We start from the raw sequence: 9923 nt of genomic DNA, 5'->3' as shown, positions 1-9923 counted from the left end.
TACTAGTGGTGGTGTTTAGATAATCACTGTTAAATTAGGTCATTGGTGACGTTTAGATAAACGCCATTAAATTATTCAATATGCCGTCGCCAACATACTATTAGTGGCATTTAAATAAATGCCGCCAATTTATATGATTGGTCGACAAATTTAAAATGTAGCGGCGGTCAGATAAATGCCATTAACAAATTCAATGTGCTGCTACCAATGTACTATTAGTGGCATTTAAATAAATGCCGCCAATTTATATGATGCGTCGGCAATGTAGTAGCAGCGGCGTTTATGATAACGCCGCTAGTATATGCCGATGATGGCAACGATAAAGTGGCGGTGTTTTGAGAAACGTTGTTAATGTAGGTACTGTGGTGGCATTTCAAGAAATGCCGTTAATTTGATACAAATGCCACTAATGAGATTTACTAATATCGGCGTTTGCGCAAACGCCGGAACAATGAAAATAGCGACCCTCCATTACCGGCGGACGATAACGCTCTAAAAAAAAACTCTGCGAATTAATTAGCGGCGTTTTGTTGGACAGTTGCCGACTTATAACTAACGCCGGAAAATCTGTCTTTGTTTGTAGTGTGGCTAATAAATTTTCCGAACTGTGAGTATGGTGACAAACCATATATCTTTCACCACTTAAGCTGAGTTGTGAACGGAATTTGCCACGGAGGGCCAAAAGTTTTGACACCACTTTTGGCCGTGGGAAAATGACGTTTTTCCCACCAACTAATAGTATTGGTAGATAAAATATTATTGCCCATGAATTATATGCCACCAACATGTCACCAAGAAAATTGGTGGAAAAAAATATTATTCCCACATAATACTTGCTTATTTCGACCGAAATCCCTCACGAAAAAAGCCAGTATTTGTTGTAGTGATATCACTAGCTAGTACGTCAGAGTTCCAACGAGCTCTCTACCAATGGTATGATTATAGAGTTGGCCAAAACTTCTATTCTCAATCCGAATTAATCCCATGCTCCAATCAGCAGTGAGGATCCAAGTAATTCAAGGTATCTTGGTTCCGTTAGTAAAGAGAGAAGTTTTCAATCTTATAGTGAAAATGGGGGGAAAAAATATTTCAATCTTACTAAATTGAGACTGATGTGGTAGCGAATTGGCTGCATTTGAATGTTGAGGTGATCCCAAATTATTTAAATTGATATGTGAGTACTAGTATTTTGTGGGTCCCACTAAGACGTATTTGAATGTATAAAATAGGTTTAGATATGCGTTTGAATGTATAAAATAGATTGAGATCATGTGTTTAATTTTTTATAAAAATTTGAAAAACTAGTGAATTCCATCAAGAATTAATTTAAAATAGGTTAAGATGGTTTCACGTCCAAACGTAATCATGTAATTGTGTTGAGCCCACAAAATCATGTATATCCCAATAAACAGACAATTAGAGAGGTTTATATATTAATACTTCCTCCATTTTTTTAGATAGAGCTTCAATGCGAGCGAGCGAGCGAGCTTTCATGCTGCATCAACTGATTTTTTTTTATCATCTTCTCATGTATTTCTTTGCCTTCTGCCTGTCCCTTTTTCCCACAAGTTGCGATCGATCGATCGGTCGGTCATTAATTAACTCAGAATGTTCGTTCTGAGGAGCTTTAATTTTCAGGGTGCTATGATCTGATCACGCATGAGACGTAGTACTTATAACCATCTCGATCTTCTTCTTCATGATCATCTCTTTGTATTTACCCCACAGCACCGAGTATAACCCGCACACAATCATCACGGCTCCTATAATGCTATCGTCATTTCAAAATTATATATGCAAATTAATTAATTACATATATATTTATAAAATGATAAAATACAACCAAATATATAGATCATCGTAATTCCAAGGAATTGTGCAGAGAGAATTCACCTTCCAAGGTGCAACTTTTGGTTCAGTAGTAAAGACCCCATGATGACAACTGAAACGGGCATTAGAGGGTTGAAGCTGGATACATATAAAGGGCCCCTCATGTGCAGACAACATGCCAATAAAGTCACCACAACTCCGGACCCAAAGATTCCCTGCATACAACTCATATCAATAGATCATTCTTTTGCTAATGCTTTCACATGCATTTATTGACAAGCTAATGGCGTGCAGAAATGATTTAAGTACGTACGTACAAATATCCATGCATGTATCAATTATAAGCTGTATATATACCGAGTAAGCCACTGTGAGAAGCCTGATATTCCAGCCCAACTTCCATTGGCTCCAATCCCTCTCCAAGCATAGGGCAAAAACAGCAGATTGGATTGCTCCCATTACACACATGAGAGCTGTGCTTGAGTAGGTACTACTCAAGCACAGCTCTCATGTGTGTAATGGATATTTCTCCATCATTTTAGCCTACATCATGTTTTCTAACAATTATTTGTAACTAATTAGTCAATAATCCATCACAACGTACATTAGTACCATGACACATGTATATAGGTTTCATTAATAAAAAAACAGTAATGTGCTGGGCTGTATATATATATGATCACCTGAATTATTAACCAAGTGGCATAAGACAAACAACTTCCTAAAGCCAATATACAACCCAATAGGCGGTTTTCAGGTTCCAGGGTTGTCGAGTCATGTCCGCGGCTTTGATGTTGGCTATTATCGTGACGCAAAAGGTTAACATTAGTTAACCAAATGTTGATTTCTGGACCTTTATAGAAAGTGAGAAGCATCGCCCCACCTAATCCTATCAATGTTCCCAACACTTTGGCCTTCCCTGCAGTTGTCCCCAGTGCCAGCCTCTCCAACCTGTTTCCAACATCATCATCATCATTTCCATATATATATATATATATATGGCGCTCGTCAACTAGGAAGGAAATTAGTCAAAAACACGAACTCCTGATCTTTTGATGTATCCATTCTTTATGTATATACAACATCATCAGAAAGAAGAGAGATCAGAGAGGGGTACCCAAAGGAACGGGCCAGGATGAAGGCAATGGCAGGAACGATGTTAGTCATGGCTGAAGCAAACGTTGCTGATGTCAATGCCAAGCTCTCAATGTATAAATTGTGATATAATGATTGCCTAGTACAATTAATTAAATAATTAGGGTGTCGATGACATAATTAACCAGTACTTATGCTGCTGAAAAACCAATATATATATATAGCAGAAGGCATATTGCAACTTAAATATTACCCGAATAATCCACAAAGAAATGATTGAAAGAGTACTAGCCAAGTCAATTTTGGTCTACTTTTCCTGCGAAAACCTGTATTAGTATCCCGATATATCCCTGTACATAGTAAGAGTTGAGATTATCCCGACTTACAAAAATTCATCCAGCCCTTGTCCATATTTGAGTCTTTAAGGAAGAAATAGTCAAATAGATACGCTAAAGTGGATCATAGAACATTTATTGCTGATTTAATACTACTCGAAATGTTTATAGGTAAGCAACAAGTGTTGTCTACATTATGCTCACTTTATGTGTCTATCTCTCTTCCACTTAAAACTTTGTAAGTTTAGTCAAGGCTTTGAGTATTTTAAGAGAGTATATATAGTCACATGAAGAAATGTGTTTACTGAGAATTTAATGTTGCTCGAAAAGTTCAAAAGGACAGCAATAAATATTTGGAATTCACTTCGTGTATGTGTTTATAATCTCTGATTTTGCGTTTGAGGTAATACAAAATTTTAAGAGAATGTTTGGAACAACTTCTAGATCGAGTTGCTTGAGATTCCCCCACCGTAAATATATTATATAATGATGAAATTATAGACACAAAAGCTTAAGAAGCGAGAACTAACAACGAACATGCATTGATGATGATGCATGGCTTTTGAAAAGAAATTAGTAATTGCCATATTGTGCATAAAATATAGATGATGATGAAACGTGATTATTAATGTCTCCAAGAGATGTAAATTAAGGCCAAGAACATGAAACAATTAATACCTTTCAACAAGGAGAGCAATAGGGACGATAAAAGCAGCAGCGAAACTGAAGCGATGGGCAACAATAACCCTCAAGCTCATTCCGTCATAAGCAGCCAGTTTGTAAAAGACATTCACCCCTGCAACTAGAAGCTGAACCACCACCATTAACATGGCTGGCTTCACCCACTCCAATACATCATTCCAAATATTATTGCGTCCCACTTCCATATTTATCACAAGCTAGGCACAAAAGATCATCAAGAACCTAGATCTGTTTCGCCTAGCTAGCCTTATTCTTTCTTGGTTTGTTTGGAACTGGAAACAAAATATACAGAGATGATGCACGTACAGTAGTTTTAAAAGAAAGAGATTGAGAGAGACACCCACATACCGAGACAGGCAGATCAGAGATATATATTATCTCTGCTCTTATATATACACTACAACAAAAAACATTTTTTGGGATGAAAATTTTCATCCCAAAATATATAGATTTCGTTCCGAAAGATTTTTTGGGACGAAAAAATTTCGTCCCAAGGTCGTCCCAACATCACTGTCCCAGAAGATATATTGGGACGAAAATCACAATTTCGTCTCAAAATATATCTTTTGGAACGATTTTGAAATTGACCGTTCGATACCGTTCGAACGATAACCTTTTTTGTCACGGTTAAAATTCGTTCCAAAATGGCGTTCGAATGCTTCTCAGTTACCGTTCGAACGTTAATGTATCTTTTGAACGGTTATCAAGATACGTTCAAACGATCAATAGAATTACGTTTGAATGTTAAAGGAACAGATCGAACGATAGAAGAGATCGAACGGTGCTGATCAATGTTCGAACGCTATGGTAATGACCTGCGTTTGAACGTTTTTCTGAGCATCTGGTATCGTTCGAATGGTTTGATCATTAGTGTTTGAACGGTACATTATCGTTTGAACGGCCTACCCATTAATGTTCGAACGTGACACGGTCGTTCGAACGGATATTATTTTTATTGAAACCAATAATTATAAAAAAAAAAAAAAAAAACTAAATAGACATCCATAATATTTGAAAAACATAAATTAAGAACTGTTTAATTACTCACAAAAGTTTTATAATAAGTGCGAAGAAATAAATAACCATGATACTAGCATTGTTCATACATAATTAGATAATGTCATAAGCTAGACGTAAAAAACCATCAGTTGGTTGGAGGCCTGTACTGTAGCATAAGCTGTTGCATTTGGAGTTGCATATCTCTCCTGAACTCTGCTTGTTCTTCTTCATGTTGTTTGAGGCGCATTTCCATGTCTCATTGTCTCGCCAATTGAGCCTCTAATTCTTGTTGTTTTGCAACCAATTCTTCAATATAACATGTATCAAACAAACAATGCAAGATATGTTAATTAAGTATTTATATTATTAAATAATTAGATAGTTGTTTTATATCTTTCAAAATATTTTATTAATTATAACTATTTTTATTTTAATTAACATTTTAGTTAATAATTATAACTATTTGTATTGTAATTAACATTCTAGTTAATAATTATAACTATTTGTATTGTAATTAACATTCATTTTATTAATTATAATTCAAAATTTATATTTTAATTCAAATTCATTTGATTACTTTTAATAAGTATTTAAGTATTATTAAATCTAGATTATTTGTATTTGATTTAAAATTCATTTTATTAATTCAAAGATTAAGTATTTTTGTGTTATTAAAACAAAACTATTTGTATTAACCTATAGTTGAATAATTCAACTATTAAATATTTAAGTATTATTAAATCTTAGATGATTTGTAATTTAATTCATTCTCATTTGATTACTTTAATCTTTTAAGTATTTAAGTATTATTAAATGTAGATTATAAATAATTAATTTTTAATTCAATTCCTGCATTTAAAGTATTAATTATTTTAATACTGACCAACATAACGTTCAAACGGTGCTAGTCACCGTTCGATCTAAGGACATACGTTCGAACGGCACACGAATACCGTTCGAACGGATTAATTCCAGATTACAGTCGTCTTTAACCTCCGAAAACCTCAACATTTACAATCTAAATTACATCAAAAGACAGCAAATTAACTATATGAAAAACTCATTATAGCAAACGAAAACACTTATATAAAATCTAAAATGAGAATATATTTAAGGAGAATACCTGATTTAGAGATAATACCTGATTTAGAGAGATAAACCGGAAAATCTACCTGTACCCAATGCCCACAACTTAAATACTCTTTACCAAACGGTAAAAACAACCTCTTAATCCGAAAATATAAGAGATTGATAAAAGTTAGTAATATTTGAGGGCTGGATTGAAGAATAATGGCGTTGGTTGGAAGAAAATGAGCGTGGGAACGATTGGAAGTCGACCGGAACGAGTGTGAGATTTTGAGGTTCTGTCGTGTAAATGTAGAACATTGACGTTCGAACGGTTATTTAATGAACGTTCGAACGTCAAATAGATTAGCGGGAAAATTTTCCCCCTCTAATTAAACGTTCGAACGTGAAAATGACCGTTCAAACATTTTCTTATACGTTTGAACGGTTATTTTAAACCGTTCAAACGTCAAATTAAAATGTTGCTTATTGTATTTTTTTTATACTATACCTTTAAATATAATAACTTGTAAATATACTATAGTTTAGAGACATAATAATATAACTATATAATATATTACTATGTCTCTAAAATATAGTATATATGTTACTAAACACTATATAGTTTAGTAACATATATAGTATAAAATATCATATTACATCTAGTATAGTATAGGGTTATATGTAACATATATATGGTATCATAGTATAGGGTTATATGTATCACATGCATATATATATATATAGTGTTTATTATATTATATTATTATTATAATATTATTTAATAATAGGATATCTACTATTATATATAGTGTCATCTATACTATTAGCAATTAGAGTGTATTATAATGATACAAAAACTAAAATTGAGTATATATAGTGTCATTTATAGTGCTAGAATAGAGAGTGTCATCTAATTAGCCTATAACTGCAATATAATATGAAAAATATACTAAACAAGTCATGTAATACATATACTATTAAATATATATATATATATATATATTAGTTAATATCACATATAATATATATGTTATATAAATACATGAACATAGTTTCATGTATATAGTAGTCTATATTATATTAATTATACTATATAATATAACTTATACTATATACTATATAATATTCAATAGTATAATATATTTTAATTAAATATAATATAATATATACTATATATATAAAAAATTATAAATATAATATATAGTGTTTAATAATATATAAGCGCATTAAATATATTGCATTTAATATATTTAACAGTTAAAATATATTATAATTGAATTAATTATTATATTTAATATAATTAATACTGAATATTACATTTAAATAACATTTATTATCATGAAATTTGGATTAATTAGGGAAGGGCATTAATTTTAAGTTAATACCGTTAACTTACCGTTCGAACGGTACCACGTTCGAACTCTTCAAATAACGTTTGAATGATAAATATGCATCATTCGAACGTTTATAGTTTACCGTTCGAACGGTTTGTCAATTTCCCTCCAAAATAATTTTGCCTATCGCGCCAATATTACGTTCAAACGGTAACAATTAAACGTTCGAATGGTTAATCATTAACGGTCGAACGGTTAACTTATTTGGAACAAAAAATTTCGTCCCTAAGAATAGCGTTCGAACGCGTTCGAACGGTCTGGCATTCCGTCGTTATTTTGGAATGAAATTTAAATTTCGTTCCAAAATCTTACTTTTTGGGACGATTTTCAATTCATCCCAAAGTAATTTCGTCTCAAAAAATGATTTTTGTTATAGTGATAGTACTACACATTAAATGTAAGCACTTTAACTCATATGTATTTTAATTATATTGATTTTGCATAGTCCAATAAAAGTCTTATTTTGGCCGTATATTATAATTCGATCTCTATTTTACAGACAAAAAAAAAAATTACAAAATAGAGAAGCCGTTCAGAGTAGTGCTCTTGCGCGCGTTAGATCATCAAGGAGAAATTAATGCTCGACTGAAGATATATTCTTAATTCCTCCCACTGGCTTTGTATATATCATGCTATCTTGATATGATTCCAAAATTGTAATTTAAGCTATTTAATTAGCATCTCAATCATAGATATATAACATGGAGAATATATAATTCACTACAAAAAAAATAGGTCTTTTGTGACAGTTTTCATTTAGCTGCAAAAGAAATTGCTGCAAATGGACCTTAATTGCGACGTTTTTAATTTTTCCTGTTGAATTCCAATGCGAAGTTGGGAAATGCTAATTAAGAATTCATTGTGTAATATTTTACGGTAACTTTATACCTATTAATCTGACTGTTTTTATCGTCGCAATAAACATCTTCCCGATGATAGAGAAAAATCACAATAAACATGATTACGTAATCATGTCCGGACGATATTCTTTAATTTATAGGTCTGATATAATTTTAGAGACAATGTTATTTTTTTTATCCTAAAGTTTATTGTCTATCATCATATTGGCCATGCAATGCGATACATTTTAAATGTTTTTAAAAATCAATTATTTGAATGAAAGAAATTACTTACTAAATCGCATCAATTGATATATATGATTAGAGATAATAAAACTCAGAACAAAAAATATAATTTCTCTAATAATGTTGAAAATAAATTTAAAAGCAACCTCTTTCCTCTTGTTGGATCGATTTTATTATCTTTTATATGGTGCGTGGCTACGTGTTATTTCACCTACTTTCCTACAGGACTTGGGTATGATTTAATTGATTAGTGATGGCAGCAATGATTATTTGGGTGAAAAAGTGCATAATCCACCATTATAATCTATATTTATAATCAGTTTTCCTTTTTTAAGTGCATGCATATTCTACCATTTTTTTAAATTTCTAGAGGTCGGTGCCATTGCAGAAAGATGCTTATTCCAAACACACCATGTTTTGTCCCGAAAAGAAAATTAAAAGGAGGAGGGTGGTGTTGGAAGAATTTAATAATTATGTTATTGGTATTGTATTATTTTTTCAATAATTGTTATTTAATTTTGGTCAGAGTCTATGTTGGGATTAATATTTAATGTTCTATTAAGATTTGGGGATATTTGGGGAATGAGATTAGATAAGATGATAAATTTGTGAATAATATTAAAATAATTTCTAAATAGTAGTCAAATAATTTGAGTTAAGATTCAAAACATGTCAAGAAATTATTTCAAACTAATCATTAATGTGATCGACTAGTATTTTTTTAACTTCTTATATATAAAAAGTTAAAATATATCTTGACCTGTTTTATACATTCAAATACATCTTAATAGGATCTATAAAATATTACTATTTACAGATTAATTCAAATAATATGAAATCATCTCAAAATCTAAACACGGTCTAAATTACAAAATAGAACGCGCAAGAAAGAGAGTCCCGGCCCTTACCCTATGGGTGACTAGTCGTGGGTCGACATTTATATATCCTCCATTGTGGTCCTGCGGGATGGCCTCGCGCCACACGCAAGGAAAAAATTAACTTGTGAGGCCACCCCATAACAAGGAAAAAATTAACTTGTGAGGCCACCCCATAAAGCATCGATTGAGTACTTGACGTACAAGTTCTCATCATCATCAGAGTTAATATCATTCTAGTCATTAAGCTCAAACTCTGTCTCCTCGTCATAACCATCATCAGTTTTTGCTCTTCCAATACATCAATTTTTTTCTTATCACGAAACATTGTTCAGACATCATTTTGAATAGCAAGCATGTTGTAACATCATTGTTCAGTCTTCTTAATTTGTGTCACTACTGTCTAATACTGGTCGCAAACTTGCATCTCAATGGCATATCTGTGGTAGATAAGCTAGTGCAACTTCCATAGGGTTGTCGATAATGTGGTCCACGTGCATTGTCTTTGCTTTCTTCTTCTACACAATCCTGTCATATTAC

At 32.2% G+C, this 9923-nt stretch overlaps 1 pseudogene; it reads right to left on the bottom strand.

The window, feature by feature from the left end:
* Window positions 1-1889: 1889 nt before the first annotated feature.
* LOC122274648 lies at window positions 1890-3159 on the bottom strand (annotated as a pseudogene).
* Window positions 3160-9923: the final 6764 nt, after the last annotated feature.

Source organism: Carya illinoinensis, chromosome 8 (assembly GCF_018687715.1).
Source record: "Carya illinoinensis cultivar Pawnee chromosome 8, C.illinoinensisPawnee_v1, whole genome shotgun sequence".
Taxonomy (NCBI): domain Eukaryota; kingdom Viridiplantae; phylum Streptophyta; class Magnoliopsida; order Fagales; family Juglandaceae; genus Carya; species Carya illinoinensis.
Note: the sequence above shows the minus strand (reverse complement) of the source record. Positions and strands in the feature narration are given on the sequence as shown.